The sequence below is a fragment of the Tamandua tetradactyla genome, chromosome 6 (assembly GCF_023851605.1).
Source record: "Tamandua tetradactyla isolate mTamTet1 chromosome 6, mTamTet1.pri, whole genome shotgun sequence".
Lineage (NCBI taxonomy): Eukaryota > Metazoa > Chordata > Mammalia > Pilosa > Myrmecophagidae > Tamandua > Tamandua tetradactyla.
Window position 1 is genome coordinate 89,163,857 of NC_135332.1, and position 12,675 is coordinate 89,176,531.

The 12,675-nt window shown below is 37.4% G+C and overlaps 1 long non-coding RNA gene across 3 annotated transcripts in view; it reads right to left on the reverse strand.

The window, feature by feature from the left end:
- LOC143688603 (uncharacterized) overlaps positions 1-12,675 on the reverse strand; it is a 63,288-nt gene that overhangs the window by 15,794 nt on the left and 34,819 nt on the right. Inside the window, exons 2-3 of one of the 3 annotated variants that reach the window (XR_013178165.1) lie at positions 10,597-10,750; positions 351-453 (exon numbers count right to left, since the gene is read on the reverse strand). This is a non-coding gene — a long non-coding RNA (uncharacterized LOC143688603). Of the gene's footprint in view, positions 1-350; positions 454-9,901; positions 9,979-10,596; positions 10,751-12,675 lie in introns of those variants that run through there. The other 2 variants (XR_013178166.1, XR_013178164.1) reach the window with 2 other exon arrangements.

A 12,675-nucleotide genomic window follows, 5' to 3' on the forward strand; every position in this document is an offset into this window, starting at 1 on the left:
TGGAATCACAGAGGCATCCACTTGTCTTCTGCATTCACCCAGGTCAACAGTGCCTTCTACATAGGGAGGTGCTATTTCCCTGAGTTTCTATGAATATGCATTCATGTTATAAAAATATAAAAGTGACAGCAACACATATCTCCTAAGAGGTTCAGCTAACTCATGTGTGTGCTTATGACAAAAGATTCAAATGTGAAAGACACACATGCAAAATCACACACACACACACAGACTTCCACAACAATGGAAACAGAGATAGCCCCTGCACTTCTGGGGGCAGCTGAGGAACTGATTATCAGGAGCAATATGAGCATCTAAATTATGAGTCCATAATATCTTTCAGTCCTTACTCAGGGAACGTATGAAGACTGCATTGTATCGCAGGAGGGACTTTGCAGATGTGATTAAGCTGAAGATCTTGAGATGAGAATGTCCTGGATTTTGCAGCAGGTTCTACAGGTAAGCACAAGTATCATTATAAGTGGAATATACAGGGATATGGTGCTGCAAGAGAATTACAAAAAACGTATGACCACTGAAGCAAGATGCTGTACTCCTGGTTTTGAAGATTTTAAATGGACCAGAGAATTTGAGGGAATTCATCTTCAGAAGCTGAAAAAGGAAAAGAAACAAGTAGCCTCCTAGAATTAATGGAGGGCTTACATCCCCATTAATATGTTTAATTTGGTCCAGTAATTCGAATGTCAGAGTTCTTAATACCAGAAGTATAGGGGAACGAATAATGGAGTTTTGATTTTCAAGTTTGTCATAACTAGTCACAATAGCCATGCATGCAAGGAGGTGTATGTCACATAATCAGCAGTTTCCTTCACTGCTCCCTGTTCTCTGATACCCATTAGTATGAACCTGGGACCAAGACTGTGGCCTATGCTTATGCCCCTCTTTGGGGATTTATTGTCAAGGAGAGGACTAAGGGAATGATGGTGTTGAAGAAAACTGTGCTTGAAACTAGCACACCTGTCAGTTCATTACACTGTTATCATTTACTCTTGATTCTCTGCCAGACTAGAGTTTGGCATTTGGAAATACGCTGATAAACAGAAAGATTTCCTGGATTTTCATAAAAGATAGGTTGTATTCTATTTCAAATTTATTTTAAAAATCACATACAAAAGGTTGCGGGTGGGTGAGTTTGATACACGTATAGTTATGGGGCCAAAAGAGGACTGAGTTCCAGTTATCATAACATAGCAAAGAGGTTACAGAGCTGTGGACAAAAAGAGGATTTGTTTGAATGCTGATCCATAAAACACAGGAAAGGAGTTAAGGGAAACAGGTAGGTTTACATCCACTGTTGATCATTTCTGAACATCTTTACCAGCACTTGTTATTTTTCATGTGTTGTTTGCAAATTCTATCTTTAACATTTTGGAGCAACCATAGTATTTTTAACTAAGGCTGAAAAATTTTGCTTCACCACCAGTTATTTATGAGAATTTCAAATTTTCTATACGCTCATCAACCTTTACCTTTTATTGACAAAATGATTATAGCCATCCTCATGGTTGAGAAGTTGCACCTCATTGTTGTTTTGGTTTTTATTTCCCAGATGACTATGGATGTTTAACCTTTCTTGCTGAGTAGTGAGAATACATGTGTGCATGGTAATACACACATAAACTGCATTCTATTCAGTAATCAGATGTGCAGTTACTTCCTTTTGATACACATATGCTTTTTAGTCTCATGATATTCTGTTAATGTAATAGTATCTATTATTTGTTGCTTTTGCTGTTAATGGAATATCTAGTATTCCTTTGTCAAACCTAATTCATTAGAATCCAAGTTGAAGCAGAATTTGCTAAAAGGTAAGGATCTTACTTCATTCTTTTGCATATAGACATCCAGTTACCTCAGCATCATTTGCTGAATAAACTACTTCATGTTGAATGATGTTTGCACCCTTGTCAAAAATCAATGATAGCACCAAGTTGTGAATGCAATTAAGAGCTCTGAAGTATATACCTGAATGTGATTTAAATGGAAATTATTAGATTGTATATATGGTAGCTTCTCTAATAAACTTTCCTAATAAAGAACAGAATCAACAGACCAAAGAAAAAGGGGTTTATTTCCAGACTCCCTATTTTCTTCTAATTGTCTGTACTTGTATTCTTTTACCAATACTGCACTTTAGTTTTACTGCTGTGGTTTTGAATTAAGTTTTGAAAGCAGGAAATTCAAATCCTCTAAATTTGTTCTTGTTTTCCAATATTCTTTAGTCTCTTGGGGTTTCTTGCAATTCTATGTAAATTTGAGGATTCAGTATTCTATTTCTGCATTAAAATACACTGGGGTTTGATAAAGATCACATTTAAGGTAAATATTCCTCTAGAGAGCTACAAAAAATATTAAGTCTCTCAAATAATGTATACCGGATGCCTTTTCATTTATTTAGGTCTTCTTCAATTTCCTTCAGCAAAGTTTTCTAGATTCCTTTACCAAATTTTACCTCCTTTTCTAAATTTGTGTTGGCTTTTATTCCTTTAGATGCTATAAAGATAGAATTTTCTTAAACTCTATTTCAGATTCTTGTTTGCTCAATTTAGAAACACAAATCATTTTTCACATTGATCTTGAACCCTGCTACATTCTGAATTTGTTTATTAGTAATATTTTTGTGCTGATGCTTTGAGATTATCCATAAATAACGTTATTTAATCAGTGAATAGACTTCATTATTTTCTTTCTAATTTAGATTCCATTTATTTGATTTTTTAGCTTGGCTGATTGGACTAGAATGCCTAGTGCAATGAAGAGTAGCAATGGTGAAAGAAAATACCATTTTCTTGTTCTTTAGCTTAGGGAAAAATATTAAATATTTTAGCATCAAGTAAGACTTTAGCTAAATTTTTCTATAAATTTCCTTTATCATAAATGCCCTTGTACTATTTGTAGTTTCAGAGTGTTTTTGTCAAAAAGTCTGTAAGAGGGGGTTTAAGGGTAATTCAATGACAGAATTCTCACCTGCCATGTAAGAGACCCGGGTTCAATTCCCAGCCCATGCACCTCCCCAAAACAAGCAAATAAGCAAACAAACAAAAAAAAACACAAAAATTCATCAAATGGTGCTGTAATAATGGGATACTCACATGGAGAAAGAATAAAATGTGACCCTGCCATACAGCATATAAAAAAAGTCTGTACGATATTGTCACATTCTATCTGTTTATCAACTTGTGTTGACTTGACCACTTTATCAAAGATAAATTGGCCAGAGATGAGTGGGTCCAGCTCTGCACACTCAATTTGATTCCACTGGTTAGTATATCTGTCTTTATGCCAGGACCATGCTGTTTTGACCATTGTAACTTTGTAATATGCTTCAAAGTCAGGTAGTGTTTGACCTCCCACTTCATTTTTCTTTCTAAAGGTATTTTTAGTTATTCAAGCATCCTAATATTCCAAATAAATTTGATTATTAGTTTATCTACTTTTTGTGCTGTTGGGATTTTAATTGGTATTGCATTGAATCTGTAAGTCAATTTGGGTAGAATTGATATCTAACCTATATTTAGTTTTCCAGTCCAAGAATATTGAATGTTACTCAATTTAGAAATTCATTTATGTCTTCTTTGATTCTTTTACCACGTTTTGTAGTTTTCTGTGTATAGGTCTTTTATATCCTCTGTTGAATTTATTCCTAAATATTTAAATTTTTTGGTACCTATTGTAAATGGAATTCATTTTTTTATTTCCTCCTCAGATTGTTAATTGCTGGTATATAAATGAACAACTGATTTTTTCATGTTGATCTTGTATCTTGACTCTTTGCTCTACTCATTGACTCTACTAAATTTACTGTAGAGTTTTCAGAATTTTCTACATATAGGATCATGTCATCTGCAAACAGTGAAACTTTTACTTCTTCCTTTCTAATATGGATGCCTTTTATTTCTTTTTCAGCTATATTCTACAACTCAGAATAATCAGAAATAGAGGTAATGATTTAATCTCTATATTTCTGACACATTTTCTTTTGTTATTTGTTGCAAGTTTAGTTAGAGAAAAGTGCAATATTTCATTTGGCTCATCCTAGCTTCAGAATCTGCTGAATTGGCCTAAGAAACTCAAGGGTTGTAAAATTGGTGTTTTTCATTTTTCTACAATATATGTGTATGGAAATTTCAATGTTTTTGTCTAGAAAACCGTTTTCACTAACTCTGTATTTCTTGGTCCACTTTTTTTGATGCTGAAACCTGGGAAGTTATTTCTCACCTATCTAGGTGAGAATGTGTCTTTCAAAACTTGGAATGCTTTTGATTTTATTTATTTCTCCTAATGCTTTGCAAATATCCTCATTAACAGTAAATACACAACTTTTTGAGAATTTCTTGATTCAGGCTTTATTTAACTACATGTGCCATGAAGAATTTATGATTTTTCTATGAACTGGGCCTGGCTCCTACTGTAGAATGAGGATGATAAAATCCAAGCTCCCAGGAAGGGAAGACAGAGTGTTTGAGTGAAAGGGTAAAGGTGAGGTTACTAGCACTGTGCAGTGTGTTTCCTTTCCTTGGAGCTCCCTGCATCACTTTTCTCAATCTGAGATTAACTAATTTACATTGATGGAATCCCAGGCAACAGGTTGTAAGAATCTGCTTCTGAACCTGCTACTTCTAGATTTAGCACTTAACTTTTACACAAACTATTAGTTTTGGGGTTCTAATGAACCCTACAGAGCCTCCTCTCCATAGTCTATGATACTTAATTTCCATCACTTAAACTTGATGCTGAACTCTTGGGAAAGACTGTTTTATTCTCCATTCCATTTCCAGAACCAAACATATTGCACTCTGCTGTCACTCAACACAACACGACTTATAAATATTGGTTTATAGAATGAACTATGTCATTTTTCAGTGTAAGTAGAAATATTTCCAAAACTCTTGAGGAAGGTAAAAATTTGAAATTGTAGTTTCACAATGCTACAACATGCAAATATTCATACAAAAAAAATCACATAATGTTGGGCAAACTTTAATTACTCTACAATTTCTTCAGGGAAGAAACACCAGATTCCTTCAGAACTACTGGCGATATGACTGCTTTACGAAATGACTTTTGTTTGTGTTATTATCACTGCTGATTGCCTCAAAACTTCTTTATTATTTAACACATTTTCTTTTATAGTGTGTAGATAGATGTATCTTAAAATTTTAAAATTTGAGGAGATATTTTGGAATCAAATTTACTAATAATATTTCAAAGGGGAATCCAAAAGAAAAAAAAAACACCCTGACTGGCAGATATCTCAAATAATAATTGAATAACACTAAGAATGGCCAGGATGCTAATGAAGTTCACATTGTGTTCATTAACTTCTCAGACCAGTCATATTGCCATGATTTCTGGTATTATTAGTGGATCAAACCTTATAAATATAAATATAAAATACTGAAATCTTTTGATAAATGTTTACACACTTTTCTTAAGAAAAGTAGCTTGACTTCAGATAGTCACTTTATTTGCTGTGGCAGTATTTGCTAATCCTATATACTCCCTAATGCTACACTGTTAATAACAGTGAAAAAACTCCTTTATAGAATGATAACTTTTCTAAGCACTTTTCAGGTATTATGAAACCTCATAATGGTTGTTACTCAGCTGAGGGCAGTGGACTTTCTCTGGTAGAACAAAAAGGACGTAAAGCCTGAAGCACAACTCAACAATTCATTCTACCCTAGTCACTTCTAGGAAATCTCTGGTGACCTCAGTACCCCTGAGGGACAATGAACCATTGGTCAAATAGACAAACCCTGGGGTGCTGAAGTAAATGGCACTGAGTTGGACGGACATGGGGCAGGCTCAAGGACATGGTCACTGGACATGGCCCATACGTGTCTCATTTCTCAATCTGATTGAGGGGAAAGGGAAGTGAGGTATGCATAATATACTGAAGAATCCGCACCTTCCTGGTTCATCTTGAAGAGGCCTGTCCCCATGGAGTTTCATTTTCCAGGACATCTTAGGTGAAAACACAATTCCTGTCTCCAAGGACAGACCCATGTTTCTTGATTTCTGGTGAGATCACTGTTTCTCCGTCCCTCTACCAAGAATTTCTAGATCTGTTGTTAGCCCTGACTTGCCGGTGGAGGTGATTTAATTCAATGGTGAGACCATAATCTCAGCTGATAGTTCTCCCTAACAGGCCTTAACTCTATAGGTAGCATTGATTACTCACCCTGCCACAGCCCGAGGTCTGTCCTCATCATGCTCTCCTAACCCAGTATGTCATCTCTCCAGTCCTCTAACCTCTCACAGTGCTCTGTACTTCCTCCACCCCAAGCCAATATGTGTACTCCATGCTCTTCCACCCTCAACAGCATTTATTTGTAGCTCTGGAAACAACTTCCAAGATAAAGAATTGTCTTACATTCTTCAAGACATTATTCAGAATTTGTCCAATTCCTCCAAGGAAATTACGGTCTCCTGGCCCAAGCTTCAGAACGAATTAATAGAGTACATTACCTCATGCTCCTCAAGACAACACAAAATATGTATCCTTCCATCCTATCATGTGTAATGTGAGTCTGTGCCTTTCCCTAGGCAATGATTCCCCTCCCTTACTCCCCCTCTACCTTACCACACTCTCCCCTGGCCTTCAATGACTGTGATGACTTGGCACCAGTCCCATATCTTGCTCTTAATTCCCAAATCCTGCTATCAAAACTGGAGACTTTAATGTAAAGCTCTCTTACTGTTTACTTCTCATCACTGCCTCCATATCTTCTTCAAGTGCTGGTGATGTCTTTCCTGTATCTTGTGTGTTTTTAATTCAATTAATTAATATTTTGAATTGCTAGTTTGTAACATGCTTCAAGGTCATAATTTCTAAGCGAGACGATGAGACGAGATGAGATGACCATGGTATGATGTATCTAAAATTCATACTCAGAGCATATTTTTGTCGTTATTCCCTGAGTGTGTAAAAAAGTATATGAAAATTGTGAAATTTTTGTCTCTTCTGAATTTGCCTGATAGTGTGGGAAAATGTATTTATCATGTGTCTGAGATTAATTATCTCAAGTTACTAGGATTAAGTCACTTTCCTGAGAATGTCAAGCCAAAATAGCCCCCCACCCACCATCATGTCAAGCCTCATGGTCTCAGGGGAACAGGGAAGGAGCAGGAACCTCGAAATAACTTGTTTCAAGTTAGGTGCAACTTGTATGTGGCTCAGTTTTTTCTTTTGGTCATGTGTGGGATCAAGGATGAAATACCTGTCTCACTTTAAGGCACTTATTAATTACCATTATCTAGCAAAAAATAAGATTATTCCATCACAACCACTAACGCAGATTTTCAATGTTGATATTAATAGATATATCAATATACATCTCTACATAGCATATGAAGATTCACAATCATTCTCTGTGTTTTATGACTTTACTCAGATTATTGTCCAGGTTCCTCCAAGGAAAGGATGTTCTAATCCCCCAAGCTTCAGAAGAAAGTGGTTGGGTATATTTCCTCATTGTTCCTCAACATGACAACAAAATGTTTATCCTACATCCGCATGGATTCTGGTGTGCATTCCTGGCTTTCTTTATGCAGATATACACTCCTGTGACTCCACTTCTCTGTAAGCACCATGTTTCCCAGAATTCCATGACTGTGGAATGACTTAGAAACAGCCACCTGATTTTCTCTTAATTCCCAAGTCATGCCATCAAAGTTGGTGACTTCAGTGTCCAGATTGAGCTCTGTTCACCCCATCACTGCCCACACAGATCTCCCTGTGCTGGTGATATGCGCCCTGTGTCTTCTTTAGTCCTTAATTCACTTCACTAATAGTATTGAATAGCCAGGTTTCAGGATGCTATCATCAAAGTCTGTTTATGATAGCATAAGATGGAGAGAGATATTTAGAGGTAAATGGATCTAAATTGCCAACAAACCAGGTGAAGAAACTGAGACTGAGGGGGATTCACCTGCTTAGTTTGCAAATGTGTGAGCTATCAGGGACAGGAGCAGTTCATGTGTTCCCTATTCATTCATGGTGGTCAGAGATGATGACTCATCCAGGTTCCCTCTGGTTCCTGAGAGAGAAAGATAGCACAAGGAACTGCAGAAATAAAACCTAAGAGTCCTGATGACCTGCTATAAATTCACATGTTAGATGACTACTGCAGAGTGACACCAACAAAATACTGAGGAGGGAGCTTCAAATGCACGACCCTCCACAGACATTGAAAATCAAGCAGAAACTGTCAGAACCAACATTGTCAGGAAATATATATATGTATATATATACATCGAGCATATTCCCAAAGCCATTCTTTATCCTTGGCTGCATCTGCCTCCCTGATAAGCACATTCAACACATTTTCTGGCTTAGAAATAGCAGAACCTGGGCTTGGTGAGGGGGCACCCAAGAGAAAGGACTGTGTTCTCCCAGAGCTCAGCCAGAATTCTCCTCCCAGGGTACCACGAAGACAAGGAAGTTCCCTCATCCCTTTCCAATTTACATTATGTAAATTATGTTTGTTGTGTCCCAAATGCAAGTTGCCACATGGCCAACAGATGAAACCACAGCACAGATGTACTTACATTCAGGTTTCTCCTGCATCTCTGGGTCTCATGGGCATCATCCACAAGAACATGAAACCCTGTGGTTGCTCCTCTTTCTGGTAGCAAAGCCCAGGTGTAAGTGTCTCAGGGGTTCAGACATGAAGGTAATGAGGACAATTCATCTGAGCATATGACTCTCTGTTCTCATTTGCTTCAGGTGTCCTGTCCCTGGTACAGCTGCAGGAATCTGGATGAAGCCTCATGAAGCCCTCGATAGACCCTGTCCTCACTTTCCTGGCCTGTGGATTCTCTTTAAATATCATCTGGACTTGATGCTCCTGGCTCCAAGAAACGGGCTGGAGTGCATTGGCAAGACAGTTAGTGGTAGAACACAAAGTATAATCCAACTCTTCAGTCCTGACTCAGCATCATCAGGGACACCAAGAGTAAGTTTATTTAAAGCTGAGCTGCCTGAGAGCTGAGAACATAGCCAGGTATTACTATATGAGAGAAACAATCAGGGTGAGCCCAGACATAAAACTCCCCTGTAGTGTGCCCGTGGGGAGGGTTGGGTAGCTGGATGAGTTCTGAAGCCACTGAGCTCTGGGAGAACCCCAGAGGCTAGTGTAGAGAGGGTCTGCCATTGTTTCAGGTTTCCTCTTCCTGTCTAACCACCTCTAATCCCAAGAGGCCCTCTACCTGTTCTTTCCTAAGCAATACCATGATGTATCCATGGTTCAAGTACAGTACAGACTGTTTTTAAATCTTACTAAGTGTACATGGTATAGTTTATACTTTTTGTTGTTGCTTGGTTTGGTTTTGGGTTTTGTCTCCTTCTTATGGATTTGACTGAAATGTGAAAAATTTGCATTCAATTGAGTCTATAATGAAGCTGTCCCAGATATTCTCCCTCAAATTGCTCTGTCTTCAGTTACTCCATCAACAGTGGCTCTTGTTGAGAATGGACAGGGCAACCTGGGGGATGGGTCTGGACTGGAATTGGGAGATACGTGCCAACGGTGATACAATACCCATGTCTCAAGAGTTGAAGCATCATCTCCAGAGAAATATCCAAGAACCAGTTTTCCCTGGTACCTGAGCTCCATGATTTCTGAGAACACGGCCATGATTTACTGTGCAGGTCACAGGGATGGGAAAGTAGTGTGGGCCCAGACACAAACCGCCCCTTCAGGGGGATACTTGGTCTGCACAGAGTTTAGAGCCTGTACCTGGAAACAGACACTAAGAATAGACCCTTAGGTGTAGGGAGAGCCAAGAGAAGGTCTTCCTGTTGGGTTTAGATGTTATCCTTTTAGTCTCAGCAGGAAAATTCTGTGTTTTGCTTAAGGTCTCTTGAGTCTTTAAGCCTTGTAGTTTATGTTACTTTATTTTCTATTCCTCATATTGTAGCGCTTTTGAAAATAAGACATTTAAAAATGATACCTGGTGAAACAATCCAAAAGGTATATTTATATTCACTCAGAAATTATAATTCATAACAAATTTGCATTGTAATACTGTGTTGTTGTATCATTCCACACTTGTATTAACACCTACAACTATATTATTGTGGGATCTAAATGCTAATCTTTCTCTATTTACATAGATACACAAACCTAGGCACTATTGTTTTTGGCTTTTCTTTTTTTGGCATGGGCAGGCTCCAGGAATCAAACCTGGATTTCACCTGTATGGCAGGTAAAAATTCTGTCACTGAGCCACCGTTGCACTGCCCTTTTTTTTTTTTTTAAGGTGCATAGTCCGGGAATTGAACCCAGGTCTCCTGCATGGAAGGCAAGCATTCTACCACTGAACCATTTGTTCAATATGAATATTTTCCCCTTTCTTATCATTCCCCCAAGAACCCTCATTTGTGGCATTCTATATTTGACATTATTATAAACTAGTTATTCCAATATGTGCTTAAATAATCCTTTGTTGATGTAATTCATAATTAATTTCAATAATTCTTAATATGGGCATCAGTTGATTTCTCATTGTTTACTAAAAAATGCCAATTTTATGGGACCACTTATCAGTCAAGAGCACTCAACTACTCACCTCACTCCTGCCTCTTGACGGATTCTGAGAATGGTGTGAGGATAGACAGAAGGAGCTTCCATCCATGGGCTTCCGTATGAATAGGAGTCTCTCTCTTCATTGTATTAGTGATGCCTTCAGGATAACCTGGTTTTTCCTTGTTGTCACACTATTGCTGTCAAAAAGACAAAATAGTACTTGATTTCTTGCATTTCTAAAATCAATTATGAAGATAACTTTTAGTAATAAAGATACAGCATGATACAATTTCAAGGATAATGCAAGTCCTTTGATATCTTGATTTTGGAATTCTAGCTTCCAAACCTGAGACTATAAATCTCCACTATTTAAACCAATCAAATTTGAGGTATTTATTTTATCAGCTTTGGCAAACTAAGACAGTGTTTGGTATCAGAGAGTGTGGTGCTGCTATTATAGATACGTAAAAATGTGGAATTGTTTTAGGAATTGGATAACGAGTAGAGCCTGAAGCATTTTTTAATTTGAGAAGTCATAAGCTTACCAAGCAATCAAAAGCATAAAAGAACAGATTCCCCCTTTCCATCCTATCATAAACACCTTTAATTGGTGTGAGTACATTTGTTAAAATTGATGAAAGTTCATTTTTATAATTGTACTATTAATTATAGTCCACAGGTTAACTTAGGATTTACTGTTTGTGTAATGTGGTTACATGGATTTTTAGAAAATATTTTTATTGACAAAACTTCACACACATACGGTCTATATATTGTGTACAATCAGTGGTTCACAATGTCATCACAGAGATGTGTATTCAACACCAAGATCATTTTTAGAACATTTGCATCACTCTAGAAAAAGAAATAAAAAGAAAAAAGAAAAAATTCATATATCCCATACCCCCCTCATTGAATGCTAGTATTTCAATCTACCCAATTTATTTTACCCCTTATCCCCCCTATTATTTATTTATATTTATCCATAAATGTTTACTCATCTGTCCAAGCTTTGGATAAAAGGAGCAACAGACACAAGATTTTCACAATCACGCAGTCACATTGTGAATGTTATATCTTTATACAATTGTCTTCAAGAATCAAGGCTGTCCCCTTGGGGGAATGGGGAGAAAGGGGGAAATATTCAACTTCCTCATTTGGAGAATTTCTGATATTCTTGAAAGCAGTGGGGACAACCAAATATATTGATTTGGTTGAGCCCTTGATCTTGGGGTTCACCCCCATGAAACTTATTCCTGTAAAGGATAGGCTAAGCTTACTTAAAATTAGGCCTAAGATTCACCCCCAGAGAAGCTCTTCAGTTGCTCAGATGTGGCCTTTCTCTCTAAGCCAACACAGCAAGTGAACTCACTGCCCTCCCCCCACTGCATGGGACATAACTCCCAGGGATGTAAATCTCCCTGGCAACATGGGACAGAAATCTGGGGATGAGCCAAGACCTGGAATCAAGGCATTGAGAAAACCTTCTCAACTAAAAGGGGAAGAGAGAAATGAGATAAAATAAAGTGTCTGTGGCCAAGAGATTTCAAACAAAATCGAGAGGTTATCTTGGAGGCTATTCTTGTGGATCATATAGATATCTTCTTTTCAGTTTATAGTGTATTAGAGTGGCTGGAGGATAGTGCCTGAAAGTGTAGAGCTGTGTTCCAGTACCATGTTTCTTGAAGATGATTGTATAATGATATAGCTTTTCAATGTTACTGTGTGATTGTAAAAACCTTATGTCTGATATTTCTTTTATCTAGGGTATGGACAGATGAGTAAAAAATATGGATAAAAATTAAACAAATAACAGGGGAAACAAAGGTTAAAATAAATTGAGTAGATTGAAATACTAGTGGTGAATGAGAAGGAGAGGTAAGGGGTATGATATGTATGATTTTTTCTTTCTTTTTTTTATTTTCAGCATGGGCAGGCACCAGGAAGCGAACCTGGGTCTCCGGCATGGCAGGCGAGAACTCTGCCTGCTGAGCCATCATGGCCCAGTTTTCTCCTTTTTATTTCTTTTGCTGGAGTGATGCAAATGTTCTAAAAATGATCATGGTGGTGAATAATAATAAAAAAAAGAATCAAGGCTACTGGAACACAGCTCAACAATTTC